Source organism: Suncus etruscus, chromosome 11, assembly GCF_024139225.1.
Source record: "Suncus etruscus isolate mSunEtr1 chromosome 11, mSunEtr1.pri.cur, whole genome shotgun sequence".
Taxonomy (NCBI): domain Eukaryota; kingdom Metazoa; phylum Chordata; class Mammalia; order Eulipotyphla; family Soricidae; genus Suncus; species Suncus etruscus.
Genome location: NC_064858.1, coordinates 96,622,990 through 96,645,512, shown reverse-complemented (window position 1 = coordinate 96,645,512; position 22,523 = coordinate 96,622,990). Strand labels below are relative to the sequence as shown.

The 22,523-nt window shown below is 37.8% G+C and overlaps 1 non-coding gene across 1 annotated transcript; it reads left to right on the top strand.

The window, feature by feature from the left end:
• Nucleotides 1–19,129: 19,129 nt before the first annotated feature.
• LOC126023143 (small nucleolar RNA SNORA51) lies at nt 19,130–19,262 on the top strand. The gene has a single exon (XR_007500350.1). It is a non-coding gene; the product is annotated as a small nucleolar RNA SNORA51 (small nucleolar RNA).
• Nucleotides 19,263–22,523: the final 3,261 nt, after the last annotated feature.

The window sequence follows — 22,523 nt, the reverse complement described above, 5'->3', positions numbered from 1 at the left end:
TTCAGTGTGGGAGCTTCTCTGGTTGAGATGTTTTCTGACTCTGAGTGATAAATTATCAGCCCTGGGAAGGCCTTTAGATTGAGAACTCATCACCACTGGGATGCACCCTTTCCCTCTTGGTTCATGTGAGAGAGAGAACCTGGGACATATAGTCCAGAGAGCCTGGGAGATACAGTCCAGAGTGAGAAATGCAGATAGATGGACCAGAACAACATGAAGCTGTTCAGAAAGAGGGCCATGTGCACCGATGTTCCGGTGAAGGGCATGGCACACTCAGTCCAGCTTGAGAGGGCCATCAAGCTACTCACCATCTTTGGTGTCTTCTCACATCCTTGGGTCTCTGTTCAAGTATCAGTTATAAGATCACCCCATACTATATTTCTTACCTCTTCATATTTTAATGATTTCAAAATATAATCTCCATTTTAAATACATAATGTAAAATTTACATAAATGTAAAATTAATTTGAATATCTGCAGCAATTTATTTTCTCAGTTGTGCCTTACAATGTTTCATTATAAAACTTAAAAGTTTTGGGGGCTGAGTAATAGCACAGAGGGTAAGACATTTTCCTTGCACATGGCAATCCCGGGTTCAAACCCTAGCACTCATATATTCCTCAGAGCCTGTCAGGAGTAATCCCTGGGTGTTGCTGGGTGTGCCTCTGCCCCCATCCAAAAACAAACGCAAAAAAAATAACTTGACGTTTTATCAACATGAATGTTCTTCAAAGTTAAGCAACATGTATTATCATGTTAACATCTTACATTCCTAGTGCCTAGAATAATATCCAGAGTATGATAGTCAGGCACTCAATAAAAGGAATTGAACTAAGCTGAATTCTCTTTGATCTTGGAAGAAACCCGTAGTTCCTTGAAGAAATCTATTTTTATCCACCTCAAATTTCTTGTTTCAGTTTTCAATTAAAGAAAACCAAGTAAAAAAAGAAACATTTAGAGGATACTCTTATCTAAATTCCCTTTGCAATTTAAAATTATCATAGTCTTTACAAGCCCTATGTCCTAATTTTTGATAGCAATTTATATTGATTTATAAATCAAATTTCTAAATTTTCCTGATTTTTGGTAGCAAGCTTTATTGTTACATAAATCAAAATTTTAAATTATTGAGTATACAAAATAGAATTAAGTACTGTTGAGTACTTATTTTGAACTTAACTTGGGCTAAGTACTTGAAAGAATCAGAGTGGTTTAAAGTTTCTGTGTGTTCTTAAAAACTAACTCGAGATGGGGAGGTTAGGACATAACGTCCTAGTTCAAAATCTTGGAAAGTGAGAAAGTTGTGTTTATGTGCAAAGCATTTAGATAGAGTCACATATGCTAGAATGTAGGTTTGAAATGTAAAATCTGAAGCAACACTGCTTGGGTTTTAGCCCTAATTTTACTGGTGAAGTTTGTTCATCTCTGCACCTCAAATTTAAAATGTAGATTAAATGATTTGACATAAGGCCTACTCTCTAAGCGCATGTTATTATGAAGATCATAAACATAATAACTTGTAGCTGAGTCTATTAAGTGATTAATATTTCTTGAACTTTATTATTTAGAAAAAATTATTAAAGTAATTGCTATATTTGAGTAGTGGGAGAAAAGTCAGAAAGAAAGGTTAGGAAAGTAAGTTTATTTGACATTCTTTAGGAGCAGGATATCGAATACACCTTTTCACAATCATTTGGGGCATTATGACTGAGGCTAGAACCTGCGATGCAGTGTTGCTCGGGCAATTCTTGAGATCACCTGGCTCACCAAAGTGGTCCTCAGGTGTCTCCAAGACTGGGAATGGGAGTAGTGCATGTGGTACCTATGGAACCTGGTGGAACCTGGGAGTGGTGCATGTGGAACTGGGATCTGACATATGCTAGATATGTGCCTTAATCCTGATACTATATCCGCAGCCTCAGCTTTTACATTATTTTAAAATAATATAGATTAGAATATAGAATAGAACAAATATAAATTGCATTTAATGTATACATCTTCTATAAACTGAGTTAAAGAAAATCAAGAAGATAAATCTATAACTATAAACCAGTTAGTAATTTCTAAAATGCAATTCTTTGTGGTACATCAAGGTCAATATGTTAGATTGCGAGGAGGCAATTCTGATTTTATTTCAGTATAAAAAACTTTGCATTCCAATAAACAGATTCTGAATGCTCCAGTTATGGATCATTTGTCAATATTTAATTCAACTAGATGCAAAAGGAAGGTAATGCTAAGCAAGTCTAATTTTAAGAAGACTTAGTCCCAATTGATTGGAAACAATCCAACAAGTATTGCTGCTCCTGTGATCCACTTCATTCTAAAGAAGTTCTAGTAGTATTTGATTAAATTTTTGTGTCATTCAAAATCAAAATTAATTTTGTTCTATGACGGAATTATCCTTTCTGAGTGGGAAATACATTTGCAGAATAATAGAGAAAATTATAAAAATTACTTAGGTCACAAGGTACTTATTTTGGAATGTCTACCCTTTCATTCTTACTTTGGCCTTTATATTAGTAGACATAGTCTGCCCTTTTAAAATCTAGCATTTTCTTTTTATTGATTGATTGATTGGTTTCTGGCCCACACCCAGCCCCATTCAGGGGTTACTCCTGGCTCTGTGCTCAGAAATCGTCCCTCGCATGCTGGGGACCATATGGAATGCCGGGAATCTAAATGGGTACGCCCCGGGTCTGCCGCATTGAAGGCAAATGCCATACCACTGTACTATCTCTCCAGCCCCAAATCTAGCATTTTCTAATATCAATTTATAAGAGCTCTTTTCAGGACTTATAAGCAACTAAAAATCTAATTTTGTAAATGCAAAGCTTTTTGTCAATTTTGGTGAAAGATTCACGAGAAAGTGCTGAAATTCAGCAAATACTTCATTTTTGCCTGAAATATAGATATTGTAATATTGACGTTATTTAAAAAATATTCTTACTACCAGACACAAGTTTTAATTTCTGGGGAGAGGAGTCGGAGCGGTGGTGCAGTGCGGGGCATTTGTCTTGCGGGTGGCTGAGCGTCACTGGGTGTGGCACAAAAAAGAAAAAAATATTTCTGGGGAGAAAGGTGTAAGAAAATAATGAAAGATAAATCATGAACTCATGAGAGCAGATATTCAAAATTATAATAAAATGAGTTTTGGAAAAAATGGTAGTTTTGTGAAATAGTAAATGGTTCTGAGATGTTTTCAGTAATTGATATTTCATGCAATTAAATTCATTCATCATTAAAATCTTATAGCAATCAGTAATGTGGAAAATATAACCACCCAGGGAAAAGTTGCTGTTTGTGCATTTATACTATTTTACTACTACTTAATTACTTTATTTACTTTAATTACTTTATTACTATTTAATACCATTTTCTCTTGTAGAAAACAAATAAACAAAAAATTAAAAACCTCTATACTGTATAAATGTAAAAAATACTGAGGGTCAGCAAAAGAATACAGAGACTAATACACTTGCTTTCTGTGCTGCCAATCATGGTTTAGTTCCCAGCACCTATATCCTCCCCAAGCACTGTCAGGAGTATGCTTGAAATTCATCATCAAACAGACACTCAGGTAAACTCTCTTCTAATTTTATTGAGAATACAATACAACTTTTGAAATAATTGCTAAAAAGAAAGGTTCTTTTTGTTTGTTTTTTTTTTTTTTTGGGGGGGGGCCACATCTGGCCACACTCAGAGTTCTGGACTCAGTAATCAGTTCTGGCAAGTTTCGAGGCCCATATGGGATGTTTGGGATTGAACCCAGGTCAGCCTCACGCAAGGCACATTCCCTCCACACTGTACTATCTGTCCAGCCACACAAGATTAATTCTTAATTCAGCTAGCGTGTATTACAATGCATCTTAGTCACATATGTCACCATGTAGAATCGATTAGTATTAACAATATATTGATTAGAGCAGACCATTACTTTTAACAGTTTAATCATCGCTCGAAAAGATAGAGAAAATATTTTCAGAGCATATTTCAAAAGACTTATGTTCTAAATTTATAGAGTAAGACCAAAATATTTGAGAGGCAAGAAGACATGCCTTTTGGGGCTGGAGATATAGCACAGAGGTAGGGTGTTTGTCATGCACTAGCTGATCCAGGACGGATGGTGATTCAAATCCCAGCATCCCATATGGTCCCCCATGCCTGCCAGGATCGATTTCTGAGCACAGAGCCAGGGGTAACCCCTGAGCACCGCTGGGTGTGACCCAAAAACAAAAAAACAACAACAACGAAAAAGAGAATACATGCTTTTTGTAAGTTAAGGCTCAGACTCAATCCCTGGAACCACAAAAATAACCAACAAAAACAAAAAATAAATAAATTCCACTTAAAATAATAATTAAATTGAAGTTCCAATTTATGAATTACCAAAAGGTTTACCCAGACACTTCATCCATGTAGCTACAGAATGACAAATACATCAAAATGTTCTCAGTGTTATTAATATCAAGGAAAGACATATTGGAGATACAATGAAGCTTTTCAGTGCACGTTTAATCAGCAAAGCATTAATACCAAACTAAGTGTGTGGAAGGTACAAAACAACTAGCACTTTGTAGACACAGTGTATGTATAATATATTTTACTGGAAAAATAGTAGTTTTCACCAGTCCTCTCTTAAAAATATAAGCATACATTTAGCATTTAACCAGGCTATTTTCAGCTGTACATTTATTTTTTTCCTTTCTGTTTTTTTTGTTTGTTGTTTATTTGTTTGTTTTGGGGGCCACACCTGGTGACACTCAGGGGTTCCTCCTGGCGCTGCATTCAGAAATAGCTCCTGGAAGACTCAGGTGACCATATGGGATGCCAGGATTGAACCCAGGTCAGTCCTGTGTTGGCCATATGCAAGGCAAATGCCTTACCACTGAACTATCACTCAGGCCCCCAATAGAATATGTTGAAGAAATATACAGACTTCATAACAATTTTTGTAACATAGTGATACTATCATTTTTATGACAGATAAGACTATTTGTATGTTACTGCTATATTAAAAATACTTAGCGAATACCTTTGTAAACTATTAATTTCTCCTAAACATAAAGCTCATTTTCCCTATGCTTTAGTTGCTACATTTCCAGCATTCTAACTATTGTGGCTTGTTTCTGCTCCAATATGGCAGTCTTTTAAAAATTATTTTTGAGAGAAGGGTACTCCCAACAACTACATAGGAGATCCAGGGTCCCCACCGGAGATTCTTGTCCAACCAGGCTAGACTCAAAACAAGGGACTGAGGATATGATGCATCTCTAGCCCTGAACATGAAACCTGGATAAATAAAGTAGTGCTGGTGAGTTTAGAACTGCACCCAGCAATGCTGAGAGGATCATGTGGGGATGGCAATAAAACTGCACTTCACATGCATGATAAGTGTATGCCATATGTTGAACTATCTCTAATCCCTAAATATTCCATTTTACTATTTTCTGCATTGCTGGAGATTAATCCCAGGATGTCATAAATGTAAGGCCTGCTGCACTCTACCACTGAGACACATTCTGAGCCTTGCAAATCCATCTAAACTCAACATTCCATATTGTATAGAAGTGATTCAGAGTGCAGACTTTGATCCACATAAATTCACATGGATTTAATTTTTTATTTTACTATTTATTTTGTAATCTTGTGATGACTCCCTAAAATGAAACTAATATTGATAGCATTTATGACATAAGGTTTAGGACCCTTAAATGAGATGTAAGTAATATGATTGGCAGTCAAGTATAAATATTTTATGTTGGAGTAACTGGCTCTTACTTTATTCATGATAATTGTCCTTTGCATGTTCTTGTTCTACCTGGGTGGGAAATACCTCTGTATTGGCCCCTTAAACCTACCTGTTCTCCACCCGTGGGGGTGGTCCTACTCATCCTAATAAAGACCTTGGGTCAAAGAAAATTCTTTTTTTTTGGGGGGGGGGGTCAAAACCGGTGGTGCTCAGGCATTACTCTTGGCTCTACACTCAGAAATTGCTCCTGGCAGGCTCGAGGGACCATATGGGATGTCAGGATTCAAACTGCCGGACTTCTGCATACAAGGCAAATGCCTTGCCTCCATGCTATGGGTCAGAGAGAATTCTTGTTTTTTTCAGTCCCACAGCTAGCCTATCTGCTTGTCAGTATCCTTTTGCCTATTTGCGGACAGATTGTGGTGGAAGTTCCAGAATCTGTTTTATCTTTCTTACCTTGTATGGACTATTTCCTGTGTAGGTATTGCTTCTAGACTTATGCTCCCCAATTCCCCTGGTTTTAGGGTATGAGGCTTCCCTTACACTTGGCATCATGAATAGGGGCATCATCTACAATGGGTGAGATGTTTCCTGGGTAGATTTCATGGTTACTCAAGTGGATAATTCCATGTTGAATAAAAAAAAAAATCTAGTTTCTGTTTGATTCAAGGTTATGAAAATGGTTTGATTTTGGATAAAGGAGCCCTGGCCCTTCTTCATGTATTTTGCTACCTTCTCTATTCAAACAATTAATATAACATAAATGAGTAGTAATATGTACATTAATCATTCTGGTATTGCTCCAAGTAGGCATTATAATTTTAAGGGCCAAGCCTTTCTAAATATCTTCTAAGCTGGAAATTAAAAAGCACCTTACCGATAATGACACATACTCAAGCCAAAAACCTCAGACCAGTAACCCACTGCCTGTCACTTTCACTAGGCCAGAGGAATCACCAATTACTAAGAATAATATACCTGATGAAACAAATATCAAAAATGAGTGGCCGTAGCTTCCTCAGTTGCTGAATTCTAAAGTGACTCTATAAGAATACTTTTCATTTCTACCCTACCTCAACTTATTGGAGAGACCAGAGATCTTGTTACTCCATTCCTTCCCATAAATAAGACAACCAAACCCCAGTCTATGTGAGCCTGAACATGTGTTCTCTCGGCCAATTTAAAAATCATTTTCATAGCATAGGTCAATTTCAATGTTTTGTATTAAATTTCATACTACCTGGAGTAAAGATAGGTTTTGAAATCCTGCCCCCAACCCCATGATTTTTATTCCATGACTAAGACATGCCTGAGTGCTTCTCAGTTATGTGCAGTGAAAATGTGGTTTTAGGACATAGCTAACTAAAACCAAGCTTCATACTCTAAGTCGTGTTGGAAGGCCAATTTCTGAACTCCAAATGTCATATGAACTTTTGATATGGGAAAGGGTTTATTCAGACTCCCACAGGCAGGCAACTTTATCTCATGCTGTTTTGGAACCGATCTACTATATTACATTGTGGGCTTGGTAGAAAATTGACTCAGACACAAATAAAAGATAGTTTTACAATGATTTTTTAGGTTACCTCAGAATATTATGCATATTTCTTAGGAAAATTAATGGATGCTGTCTAGAGGCAGAAACGTGGCAACGAAGAAAAACAATATCCAGTTAAAATGTTAGCTTTTGAGAAGGCCAAAGAAGACTACCAGGCAATCTTACATCTGGTTAGAGAAAGAGAAGATGTTAAGGGTTTTTTGTGGGCTTTTGTATCTGCTCCATTGAGCACAAGGCTTGTGTGCAGTCTCGTGTCACTAATATTGAGGTCTATCTTGTGAGAAGGCAAACTTGGGGAACCAAAACAAACCAGGCTAATTCTCTAGAGGATACAGAGGCCCTCTCAATACCCACTCTTCAAGGGACCACCTGGACTTTGTATAAGATTTGGTAAAGATTTCACTGGGCAAGAGATTGTTTCTCATATTCTTATATCTCAAGAAACTGGAGAAGAAAGGCCAGAGCTATAACATAGAAAGTAGGGCATTTGCCTTGCATGTGGCCAGCACAGATTCAATCCACAGAATCCCATAGAGTCCTCTGCATCTGCCAGAAGTGATTTTCGAGCACAGAGCCAAGAGCACCACTGGGTGTAACCCCCAAACCTAAAAAGAAACAAACAAAAAGAAATAGGGAAGAAGTCAAACTTCATCTCCATAAGTTCAGGTCAGATACCTGAACTAATTGTGGAAAATTGGAATATTTTCTTAGAGACTGCAGGTTTCCTCCCTGAAACTTCCACTCAAAGCCAAGACATTATCAACCGGTCTTGGGAAACTGGGTGAGATGCCAATTTCAGGCCCCACAAAATCAGAGATTATTGTAATCAATAATTCCACTCACTAGTCCAGATCAAGAGAGCTGCAATCAAAATACTTATTAAAACCTGCTACTAAAGGATGTTGTACCTTAGATATCCACAGCCTTGAGACTGTGACTATAACACCATTGCATTACTCTTACAAGTCAAGTAACATCTGGCATGAAGAGGCCAATCCCTCCAGGCACTGTAGGCTTGCTAATGGGTAGAAACAGTCTGACTATTAGAGTATTTCTCTTCACCTGAGAATTATAGACTCTGATAGTATTAGAGAAATAATACTTGTCATTTCCATGCTGACAGACTTTTGAAAAAGGGGAGAATGCGGCTCAGATATTATTATTTACTTTTGTTTTGCCTAACAATTCTGATTAACTTACGGTTGGTGGATTTAGAAGTACAAATCCTTATGTACTTTTTAACCTTTTAATAGCCCTTACTCTAAGCTTACACAAGAAGTATATCCAATGTTAAGCCTGAGATTAATGGTAAGAAATTTAAAGACATTTTTGATACAGGTGTAGAGGTGTCTGTGATAGCTTTAAAACACTGGCCCCGTAATTAGGCTTTGCAAGAAATACATTATGGCTTTGAGGAAATAGTTGATGTTTTGTTTTCATCCTCTCTCTGACAAAGAGCAAGGTGACTGAAATGCATTGGCCCCAAAAGCCAGCAAACTACTTTGCTACTATACATAGCTCCAATTTCTCTGAACCTCTGGGACTGCAATTTGCACAGACAGTGTGTGTGTGTGTGTGTGTGTGTGTGTGTGTGTGTGGGTTAAGTAGTACATTCTGTGTCCTACCCCTTTCCTGGCCACTAGCTTAGAGGTTTCACATTTTTTATTTGTTTGTTTGTTTTTTGTTTTGTTTTTGGGCCACACCTGGCAGTGCTCAGGGGTTACTCCTGGCTATCTGCTCAGAAATAGTCCCTGGCAGGCACAGGGGACCATATGGGATGCCAGAATTTGAACCAATGACCTTTTTCATGAAAGGCAAACACCTTACCTCCATGATATCTCTTCAGCCCCTAGGTTTCACATTTTTAATTGGGGCTGCTAGAGTGCAGCACCCATAACCTATCCTTATCCAAGGGAAATTCAACATATTCACTTGGATACCAAGGTGGTCCACGAACAATACAAACTTAGAGGTGCTAATAACCTTGGTAGAGGAACATTTTAAATTGGGACACATTGAGGCATACTTTCCTGGCTGAAATTCTATTATTTTTGTCTTTGAAAAGAAGTCAAGCAGGTGGAGACTTCTCATGGATTTAAGAGCCATTAATGCAATTATGGTACCCATGGGAACCCTCCAGCATGACCTTACCTCCCTGCAGCAATTCCAAAAGATTGATTCTTGATGGTAATTGATTTAAAAGACTTTACAATATAACAATCCACCCTGATTAAAGTAAGCATTTTGCTTCTCAGTCCCTTCTCTCAACTATAGGGCCCCTATGTGGCAATTGTAATGACTATTTTACCTCAGTGCATGACTAACTTGCCCACAAACTGTCAATATTTTTATGTGGTCTTACATCCAGCTCATAAAAATTTTCCCAATCATATATATTTATTATATATATAATATAAATAGTTTTGGTTTGGGGGCTACACCCAGTGATGACCAAGTGTTACTCCTGGCTATGCACTCAGAAATTGCTCTTGGTTTGGGGGACCATATAGGAACACAGTCCATCCTAGGCTAGTGAGGGCAAGGCAGACTCCTTACCATTTGTGCCACCACTCCGGCCCCTAGATAATATTTTGTATGCATGTTCTATGAACATTACTTGCTTGCCAACAGCTGGCTTAAAAACAGTCTCAGAAAAATTCATACTCTGCCCCCATATCAATATTTGGACTATATTTAAGAATGCATCTTGGTGCACCCTCAGAAAATCTCCACTTATCAGAACAATCTAAAAAGTCTTAATGATATTAAAAAAAAACTCTTAGGTGACATAAATAGGATCCATCCTTCCCTTAGGATTCGAAATTCAGAGCTCAGAAATTTATTCCACACCCTAGAAAGGGACTCATTCTTAAATAGCATCAGGCATTTAATTCCAGAAGCTCTTAAAGAATTGGACTTTTTTCATGAACCAACTCCAAAAGTCCTATCTTTCTAAGTTCATGCCTGGAGATAAAGTTTGGCTGCTGATCTTTGCAACTTTAAAATCTACCACAGCCACCTTAGTTCAATTATCAGGACTATTAGAATAGATTTATTTACACAACAAAAAACCTTGCATATTTGTGTAATACTTAGAATTAATTGCCACTCTTATAATCAAAGCAAGGCTCAGAGGTTTTGATCCAGATGGGATAGTTCTGCTAATTCCAAAAAAGAAAGTAGAATCCATATTGACCCTCAATGATGCTCTTCAAAGAACTTTAGCCAACGTCTCAGGAGAAATCTCCTCCTATTATCCCACTGTAAAAATCTGGGAATATTTCAGGACACACTTTGTAATCTCTTTGATAATCTCTTCTTTACCCATAACTGACACTCTTGTGTTTTATATCTACAATCATTTTCAGGGAAAGGCAGTATCACTGGCCGCTCACTGACCACAAGAGTGTCTGCAAATTACAAGTCCACTTAACAAGTGGAACTTGCTACTTTAATTCACTTCCTCTCCCATGTTTCAGACTCATGCAGTGTGATTAGTGACTCAGTTTATGTGACTGGCTTTTTCCTTGGAATTATCATTGCCTCTTTGAATGCCCATAACTAGGAAGTTTAGGATTTGCTTCAGCAATTACAAGCTCTTTTACAAAAGAGCTCTGAGCCAATTTTCATCACTCACATAAGATCTCAAACTGGCCTCCCAAGGCCAATGGCTCAAGGAAATAAAACTGTTTAGTCACGCCAATATTTAAGTCACCTGAAACAAAATATGTAGCCCTACATACCAATGCTGCCACCTTCATGTAGATTATCATGTTCCCTGGAAGCAAGCCAAGCATTGTTGAGAAATGTACCATTTGCATGCCTTTGCATAAAGAAATCCTATATAGCCAGGTCCAACTCTCAAGGCTCATAGATAAATGAATTAGAGCAAGTGGATATTACACATGCCACTTTCTTTCCAAAGAAATCTTATCTCCACATGGCTGTGGATACTTACTCTCATTTCATGTGGGCCATATCTATGAATTCTGAAAGAGTTAAAGCTATTTACTCCTTCATACTACAATGTTTCTATATCACGGGCATTCTCCAACTCATCAAAATAGGCAATGGTCTTGCCTACATCAGTAAAATCTTTCAATTGTTTTGCAAAAAAATGTCAAATTAAACATATTACTAGGATCCTCTACAATCCTCAAGGACAAGATATAGTTGAATGAGCTCACAGAACCCTCAAAACTCAATTATTAAAATACCGGAAAAGGGGCATGCCACTTACAAACCTTTTATCCTTAACACCGTTTTCACAAATTTCTTGAATTTGCCTCATGCTCACATAGAGTTCAACACAGCTGCAGAAAGACACTTTCAAGAAGATTTTCACATTCAAAAAACAAATTAATTCAATTATTTGGATAAAATGATAACAAATGGGTTGCTGGTAGTCTCCTTCTTCAAGGAAAGAATATGTTTGTTTCCACAGATGGCAACCCTGACAACAAACTCTGGGTTCCACTATGCCTCGTCAGAAGCAGGATTCTCACAACCAATGAAACGCAGGCACTAGTGAATACTAAGGAATCCTCCAAACTGAGCATTCCTGCCTCCTCTCAGACCCAGCACAGAGTACTTGAGAGGACAAGAGTAGGGAACCAACAGCACTCTTAACAGGAAACTGAGAAAACAAAGCAACACCTCAAACTAAGGTATAGACTACAGGAATTGGAAATTACCAGTTCTAGAACCTTGGTTCTGTTTATGAGGGAACTGGTCCAGCTCCCTCTGGACTTCAAAATCTAAGAAATACTTGTCATATGAACTCAATAGTATAATGCCTGTGTAATATTTCAGATTTGACCAATTTTTTTAAAATAATATCTTTATTTAAGCATCATAATTACAATATTTATAGTTGGGTTTCAGTTATAGAAAAGAGTACCCCTTCACCAGTGAAGTCTTTCCATCACTAATGCCCCCTCTCTCTCCTCCTCCACCCATTGCCTGTATTTGAAACAGACATTCTATTTCTCTCACTCACTATGATTGTCATGATATTTGTCAATGTAGTTCTTTCTCTAACTGCACTCAACAGTCTGTGGTAAGCTTAATATAATGGGATGGTCCTTCCAGCTTTCATCTCTATTGTCTCTGGGCATTATCATGATACTGCATTTTATTTTTCTTAAATACCAAAGAATAGTGAGACTATTCTATGTCTATCTTTCTCCCTCTGACTTATTTCATTTGGCATAATAGTTTTCATGTCTATCCATGTGTAGAAAATTTTATGACTTCATTGACTGATTATTTTTAACCAGAACCATTACAGGGATGATATTAACAAGTCAAATTCATTGGAACATAAAAGCGAAGTGTCAGAATAACTTATGGGCAGGACAATACAGGAATATCACCCCAAAAGACTTTAGGATAACCAATGGGAAGCTAAATGACCAGTTTGCAGGGCACAGTCAACAAGGTCCACATGAACTATTTCTATTTCTGATCAATGGTCTTCATGAAGACATGAAGAAAGCTGATAGGCAGAAAAAATATAAAGAGGAAAATAATGATCATCATGTTGGTTTAAAAGAGGAATATTGGGGCCCAGAGAGATAGTACAACGGTGTTTGCCTTGCAAGCAGCCGATCCAGAACCAAAGGTGGTTGGTTCGAATCCCGGTGTCCCATATGGTCCCCCGTGCCTGCCAGGAGCTATTTCTGAGCAGACATCCAGGAGTAACCCCTGAGCAACGCCGGTGAGGCCCAAAAACAAAAACAAAAACAAAAAACAAACAAAAAAAAGAGGACTATAGGGGCTGGAGCAGTGGTGAAAGCCTTAAGGTGTCTATTCTAGGACGGACCACTGTTAGATCCCCCGGCGTCCCAAATGGTCCCCCAAGCCAGGAGCGATTTCTGAGTGAACAGCCAGAAATAACCCCTGAGCATCACCAATGTGCCCCCCCCCCAAATAAAGAGGAATATAATGATAATCTAGTTGACTTAAAAACTGTGGAGCATGCTTGGCAGAGACATAAGCATTTCAATGAATCTATTATTGCTACTATTTTTCAAGGCCAGTTTAAATCCATTGTTTAGCTTGTTATTATTACCCTTCTAATAGTATTCTGTGGCATTATTCCTTTTTGCATATGCACAATACAATGGGGGAAATCTTAGGTATAGAACAAAGTTTCTATCTAGTAAGTATAAAAACTCCCAATTTTTTTATGTTGCCTCCATCCTGAACATTTGTCATAGTGACTTGACTTAGGCTTCAGTTGCTCAGACACTGACCTCTCACCCATGAACCTTGGGTCATCTTTGAAACTGATATGTTTTCTGCACCATCACTAGGAATTGACTTTCAACCAGGGCAGGCCTTTGTGCTGCCCTGGCACCCACTTGCTCCAGGGTGGTCTCCTATGCCACCCTGATGACAACTTGGAAACAGCAAAGACTTGCATTCAGGGCAGATTTTCATGCAACACCACCTAATGGTGAAATGAAACCGGGACACACTTTGTGACACTCTGACATTAACATGGGACTAATGAAAAATCCAAGATCTCTAATTACAGAAGCCTGTCTGCAACAACCATGATGAGAACTTTTCCTGGGACCGAGAAGAAAGTCATTGAGTTTGAATATATTAGACTTCTTGAATCCTGTAATTGGTCTATGGCAAGATGCTTTATAGGTAAGAACATCTTGCTCTTAGGCTAATGGTTTTTTCCTTTTTATTTCCCCAACGATTGCTGCACCTATGCAAAATACTGCCACCCCCTTTATCATTCAGATATGGGTTACCACCTTTTGCAGAGAACTCTGGGACATAATTTGCTTTGTTTTATTTCATATTTCTGCATTTTCTATGAAATCAATAAGGGCGAGTTGTTGGAATAACTGGTTCTTATTTTATTCAGGATAATTCTTTGCATGAGCTTTTCTCATCTGGGTGGAAAGTACCTCTAGATTGGCCTTCTTTCCCTACCTGTTCTTCACTCATGGAGGTAGTCCTACCTTCCTAAAAGATCTTGGTTCAGAGAGACTTCTTGCTGCTTTGGTCCCACAGCTAGACTGTCTGCCTGCCAGTACCCTTTTGCCTGCTTGCAGACATATTGTAGTGGAAGTTCTAGAATCTGTTTTATCTCCCTAACCTTGTGTGCATTATTTTCTGTGTCAGCATTGCTTCCAGACCTGCATTCTCCAATACCCACAGAATTGGGTCATGAAGCTTCCACTACAGTGTTCTCTTATCATTAGAAGCTAAAACAATTTTGTATCCAAAAAGCCAATCTTTTCCATAACCATATTTGTTTCCATAGGTTCAAAAATATTTTAGTCACCTACATTAGAAAATCTTAGGAAACCATTTAAGTACTTTATTTCATTCATTATCTATATTCAAGTTAATACCATACTTCATTAAATAACTTAGATTTCTCTTTTCTAAACATTTTAGAATAAGCTTCTTTAGATTCCTAAAAGTTTATTACTCATTAAGTTATTAGTAAATTAACTACACTAGATACTAGCTGAATAATTTGGGCAAACTATTTAACCTTGTTAAGCTTTTCCTTTACACATTGGGCCTGGTAATGAATAACTCAGAATCAATAAAATATTAAATTACATACATATAATACAGTAAAATAATCTGAGCTTTCTCTGATATAAAACTAATTATCTAACAAATGGGAATCACTTTTATCATTTTATAATTCTGTTTCATATTTGCAACATTAAGGTCATTTTTATATTTTTTTCAGTTGTCACATTTCACTATTGCTTCATTTATCATATAATTCATGAATTCTATTTAAATAATTTTCTACATGCTCTGGACTTTGCTGTTCTACTTCTCTACTTTGAGATTAATGTACTGTGAGTGATTTTCACAGCTGGAATCGCCTAAAATGTTCTTATAAAGAACATTGATGCCTGTAAAAATATTGATAATAATATAAGAAAATAGAGAACCACTGAAGAGAAATGACAATATTTTGTGAAGTTACATAATTTTTTACTTCTTTGACATAGTGGTCTCAATTTTTAGAATCTATCCAAAATAATAGCTGCCAACAAAGTGAATAGTTTATGCACACACAGAAAAATAATGATACTCATCAGGTCATACTGCTGACCAATTAAACAAAGCATTCCCAAGGCATTCAAATAAAAAATTAATATTTAGAAGCACAATTATAATTTGAGTTTAGTTTTCTCGTTTTGCTTGGGATAAATATTTTTGCTTTAGTTTCTAAATATCTTTTTGAATACTAATTTTACTATGAGACCTGCGAGTTATTACTTGAATTGAGTCATTTTTCTATATATCTATGTATCATGTAGGCAATACACTCACCAAATAATTTGTAAAATAAAAAATAAGGCTTTTTTTATGCCTGGAAAGTTTTCTGTAATGGGGCACTAATTAATTTGTCAGTTCTTCAGAAGAATATCATTAATTAAATACTTTAACTGTAAACCCACATAATTTCACTGATACTTCTTAATCTGCAAACATCATCCCACTAGGAATACACTAACCATGAAAATATTAATGAATGTGAGAAGTAGAATGTCTGTTTCAAATACAGGCAGGGTGTGTGTGAGGGAGGAAATGAGGACATTGGTGGTGGGAATGTTGTACTGGTGAAGGGGGAGGTGTTCTTTTTGTGACTGAAGCCCAACTACAGTCTTGTTTGTAATCATGGTGTTTAAATAAAATTTATCTTCTACATAGTCTCTTCTCAGAGAACATGTCAAATAACTTTTTAGTATTGAGATATGAATTACAGTATCTAGAAACAAGAGTTTTTTCTTTTTTTTTGTTGATATTTTTAAAAAACCAAACCTAATGATCTCAACTCATCTCAACTAGCATTTGCCTTGCATCCTGTCAATATTGGCTCAAATTTGTGATACCACATAAGGTCACCTGAGCACTGCCAGGGGACACTCTGAGCACTGAGATAGAAATAGCCCCTGATGTATAAAAAGGTCATTGATTTCTGTGTGTTAACTTTATAACCTGCTACATTGCTATATGCATCTATTGTTTCTAAAAGTTTTTTGATAGAATCTTTAGGGTTTTCTAAGTATAGTATCATGTCATCTGCGAACAGTGAGAACTTGACTTCTTCCTTTCCTATCTGGATTCCCTTGATATCTTTTTCTTGCCTAATCGCCATAGCAAGTACTTCCAGTACTACGTTAAATAGGAGTGGTGAGAGGAAGCAACCTTGTATTGTACCGGAGTTTAGAGGGAAGGCTTTCAGTTTCTCTCCATTGAGGATAATATTTGTCATTGGCTTGTGATAAATGGCCTTGACTAGATTGAGAAAGGTTCCTTTCATTCCCATCTTGCTGAGAGTTTGTTTTTTTTTTATCAAGAATGGGTATTGAACCTTATCGAATGTTTTCTCTGTGTCTATTAATATGATCATGTGATTTTTATTTTTTTCTTGTTTATATTGTGTATTATATTGATGGATTTGCGAATGTTAAACCATCCTTGCATTCCTGGGATGAAACCTACTTCATAGTGAATGATCTTCTTGATATGGCATTGAATTCTATTTGCCAGAATTTTGTTGAGGATCTTTGCATCTGTATTTATCAAGGGTATTGGTCTGTAATTTTCTTTTTTTGGTTTTTGGGCCACACCCTGTGACGCTCAGGGGTTACTCCTGGCTATGCGCTCAGAAGTTGCTCCTGGCTTCTTGGGGGACCATATGGGACGCCAGGGGATCGAACCGTGGTCCGTCCTAGGCTAGCGCAGGCAAGGCAGGCACCTTACCTCCAGCACCTCTGCCCGGCCCCTGTAATTTTCTTTTTTGGCTCTATCTCTCTCTGGTTTTGGTATCAAGGTGATATTGGCTTCATTGGAAATGTTCCTGTTTTTTCAATTTCATGAAAGAGCCTGGCCAGGATTGGTAGTAGTTCCTCTTGAAAAGTTTTTATACCCCAATAATGATAGGGAAGAAGTGGATATTAAGAAAACAACCCCATTCACATTAGTCTCACATAAACTCAAATACCTTGGAGTCTCCTTGACTAAGGATGTGAGGGACCTATACAAAGAAAACTATAAAACCCTGCTACAAGAAATAAGAGAAGACACACGGAAATGGAAATCCATACCCTGCTCTTGGATTGGCAGGATTTATATTATTAAAATGACAATACCCCCCCAAATCTTTGTACAAATTTAATGCGATCCTTCTAAAGATATCCATGACATTTTTCAAATAAGTGGATCAAACACTTCTGACATTCATTTGGAACAATAAACAACCACGAATAGCTAAAGCAATACTTGTGAAAAGGAATATGGGAGGTATTACTTAACCTGACTTTAAACTGTATTACAAAGTAATAGTTATTAAAACAGCATGGTATTGGAATAAAGACAGAACCTCAGATCAGTGGAACAGGCTTGAGTACTCAGAGAATGTTCCCCACATATACAGTCACCTAATTTTTGATAAAGGTGCAAGAAATCCTAAATGGAACAGGGAAGGCCTCTTCAATAAGTGGTGTTGGCACAACTGGCTAGCCACTTGTAAAATAGCAAATTTAGACCTCCAGTTAACATCATGTACAAAGATAAAATCCAAATGGATTAAAGACCTAGATATCTGACCTGAAACCATAAAGTATATAGAACAACATATAGGCCAAACACTCCATGACATTGAGACTAAAGGTATCTTTAAAGAGAAAACCATACTCTCCAAACAAGTGAAAGCAGAAATAAATAAAAGGGACTATATTAAGCTGAGAAGCTTCTGCACCTCAAAGGAAATAGTGCCCAGAATACAAGAGCCACTCACTGAGTGGGAGAAACTATTCACCCAATACCCATCAGATAAGGGGTTAATACCCAAAATATACAAGGCACTGATAGAACTTTAAAAGAAAAAAAACATCTAACCCCATCAAAAAATGGTGAGAAGAAATGAACAGACACTTTGGCAAAAAAGAAATACAAATGGCTAAAAGGCACATGAAAAAATGCTTCACATCACTAATCATCAGGGAGCTGCAAATAGGAACAACTCTGAGGTACCATCTCATGCCACAGAGATTGGCACACATCAGGAAAAATGAGAACAAGCAGTGCTGGCGGGGATGTTTAGAGAACGGAAATCTTATTCTCTGTTGGTGGGAATGCCGTCCAGTCCAACCTTTGTGGAAAGCAATATGGAGATTTCTCCAAAAGCTAGAAGTTGAGCTCCCATATGATCCAGCTATACCACTCCTAGGGATATATCTTAGGAACACAAAAATACAATACAAAAATCCCTTTCTCATACCTATATTCATTGCAGCGTTATTTACAATAGCCAGACTCTGGAAACAGTCTAGATGCCCCTCAATAGATGAATGGTTAAAGAAACCATGCTACATATACACAATGGAATATTATGCAGCCATCAGAAGAGATGAAGGTCATAAAATTTTCCTATAATGTATGTATATGGAATCTATTATGCTGAGTGAAATAAAACAGAGGGAGAGAGATAAACACAGAAAGGTCTCCCTCATCTATGGGTTTTAAGAAAAATGAAAAACATTTGTGTAATGATTCTCAGAGACAAAATAGAGTAGGACTGGAGGGTCCAGCTCCCAGCATGAAGCTCCCCACAGAGATTGTTTAGTGCAGTCACAGAAATAATTACACTGAGAACTATAACAAAATGTGACTGAATGAGGGAAGTAGAAAGCCTGTCTAGAGTACAGGCTGGTGTGGGGTAGGGAGAAAGGATACTTGGGATATTGGTCCTGGGAATGTTGCACTGGTGAGGATTATATATACATACATATGTGTATAAAGAAAAGAAAAGATAAGGCCTCCCAATTTTTACCACAGGCTGTGTTCTTTACACTGACTGTATAGAAAGAGGAGGTACAGTAAATGCACCCCATATACACCTCAACACAGGCTCTTTGCCTGGTCTGTATTGTGAATTGGGGGACAAAAAAGAAAAGAAAAAAGAAATAGCCCTTGAGTATCACCGGGGTGATCCAATTCATTCCCTCCAAAGAAACAAAATCATAAAACAAAAACATTTCATCTTACTGCAAGTCACGGTTTGTTCTCAATTCAGTTTGCAGTCTTTTTAAAAATTTTTTTGAAGCTTTTATTATTATTGGATTTTTTATTTGTTTTTTGGGTTTTTGGGTCACACCCAGCTACGTTTTGGGGCTACTCCTGGCTCTGCACTCAGAAATCACTCCTGGCAGTCACAGAGGACCATATAGGATGCCGGGATTTGAACCACCATTCGTCCTGGATCAGCCACATGCAAGGCAAATGCCCTACCACTGTGCTATCTCTCTGGCCCATATAATTGTATTTTTTAATTTTTATTTATATTTATTTTCTTTTGTGGTTTTTTGGGTCACACTCGGCAGTGCTCAGGGGTTATTCCTGGCTCCAGGCTCAAAATATTGCTCCTGGCAGGCACAGGGGACCATATGGGATGCCGGGATTCGAACTGATGACCTCCTGCATGAAAGGCAAGTGCCTTACCTCCATGCTATCTCTCCGGCCCCTTTTTATCTTTAAATTTGGGAAAATTATGAATAGTCTTCAGAAGTTGATCATATTCCTACTTAGTAATATTGTGCAGCTTTTAAAGATATTCAGACAATACTATATTTTTTATATCTTGAGATATTGTTCACTCAGACTTTTTAAATAAGAAATAATATAGAATATAGGGGCCAGAGAGATAGCATGGAGGTAGAGGTTTGTCTTGCAAGCAGAAGGACGGTGGCTCGAAGTCTGCATCCCATATAGTCCCCGGAGCCTCTCAGGAGTGATTTCTGAGTGTAGAACCAGAATGAACCCCTGAACTCTGCAGGGTGTGACCCAAAAACCAAAAAATATATAGAGAGAATATAATATATATAAAATATTATATATAACTTTATATACTTTAATATAAAATGATATATTATGTACTGTATATAAAAGATTATAAAATATAATTTTTATATTTAAAATATAAAATAAATAAATATTTCCTTTTTGTTTTGTTTTGTTTTTGGATCATAGCTGGCAGCGCTCAGGGGTTACTCTGGCTCTATGCTCAGAAATTGCTCCAGGAAGGCTCAGGGGACCATATGAGATGCTCAGATTTAAACCATCGTCCTTCTGCATGCAAGGCAAACACCCTACCTCCATGGCCCAAGAAATAAATATTATTCTCTTAGCCTCCATTTCTTTATATTGCTTTCTCATTTATTTTTTTTTATCAATTCATGCGAAATCTTCCTAGAAAAATATAAATATACTTATGGAGTAAAAAGAGTTAAAAATATAGCCATAAAATTAAATTTTATCAATTCAAGAATATTATGCTATTTATCAAAAATATAGCCTTATGTGGCCAGATATCTGGCTTCCGGTTTCCTCTTTGATTCTGGAGGCCAGCTCTTGCCAGGTATGGGGTTTGGGGAAACCCCATGCCAGAGGCCCTCTCCCTAGCCTGGGGAGTGCTAGGAGGCTTGGCAGGCCCCCAGCAGTCCTTGTCTTTTTCCCCTGACTCCAGGCCTTCCCTGGGTGCCAGCTCAGATGGCCAGAAGTGGGTTCAGGTGGATTCTTTGGGGTCCTCAGGCTTCCCCCCTCCCTCTGTACTCCAGGAGGGAGGTACAATGAGAGGAGGTTGGGCAGATATCTGGCTTCCAGTTTCCTCTTTGATTCTGGAGGCCAGCTCTTCCCAGGTATGGGGTTTGGGGAGTCCCCATGCCGGAGGCCTTCTTCCTAGCCTGGGGAGTGCTGGGGTGCTTGGCAGGCCCCCAGCCATCCTTGTCTTTTCCCCTGGACTCCAGGCCTTCCCTGAGCGCCTGTCCCGGTGGGCTCTATAGGGATCATCAGGCTTTCCCCCTACCTCTCCCTACAGTAATGGGAATGCCCTTTGGGAGTAGGGCAGGTCATTCTAGCACTGGCTTATGTTGGGACAGTCACTGGAAATTTTTTCTCCTTGGTCTCCTACTGACAGTATTGTATGCATATAGTTTATATATGCATAATATCCTTTGATACTGCCCTACAAAGCTCATATCTAATCTTTTACTGCCTCAGTCCCAACCCTTATTTCCCCCCATCTTCTCATGTAGGTGCAGCTCATGACATGAAGCTCAACACATAGAGTGATGAGTGCAGTTAGAGAAATAACTACACTGAAAACTATCATAACAATGTGAATGAATGAGGGAAATAGAAAGCCTATCTTGAGTACAGGTGTGGGTGGGGTGGGGAGGAGGGAGATCTGGAAAATTGGTGGTGGTGGGAATCTTGCACTTGTGAAGGGGGGTGTTCTTTATATGACTGTTATCATACAACTACAATCATATTTGTAATCACAGTGTTTAAATAAAGATAATTAAGACAGACAAACAAATATAGCCTTATACATTCTTGGTTTCTTTTTTCTTTTTTGGTTTTTGGGTCACATCCAGCAGCACTCAGGGGTTACTCCTGGCTCTATGCTCAGAAATCGCTCCTGGCAGACTCAGGGGACCATATGAAATGCCGGGATTTGAACCACCGATCTTCTGCTTGCAAGGCAAACACTTTATCTCCATGCTATCTCTCCAGCCCCATATTCTTGGTTTCTTAATTCATGAGGAAAAAAATAACATTTTGTGCATCTGGGAAATGGTTTAAAGGAGTATGGAACTTATGCCCTGTAGGTATGAGGACCCAAATTTAATCATTGATTTGTCATTTATTGTCATTGATCATTGTGTGACCCTGATGGTCAGCAGTACCACTTGGGAGGCCTTTCAAAATATAATTTATCTTGGGATTAAACAATAGTACTACAGGTAGGGCATTTGCCTTGCATGTGGCCAACCTCTGTTCATTCTCCAGCATCCCATATGGTCCCCCTCCCTTCTCCAGGAGGTTCAAGTACAAAGCCAGGAGTAACCCCTGAGCATCACTGCATGTGTCCCCAAACAAAAACAATACATTTTTCTTACTATTAAATTTTTCAGATAGCGTTTAGTACATTTCCATATTTTCTTTAGTATTTTAAATATGAACTGGAGAATAAATATTAAATATGAACTTTCTTATATATATTTATATACATCAAATTATATTATCTACCTTTTCCTTTATGAACATAAATTAGAAATTAACTAACCTTTTCTATAAAGATAGAATAATTTAGACTTCATGTTCCTCTTCTCTGTTGTTTTTACTCCTCTTCGTAGTACAAACGTGTCC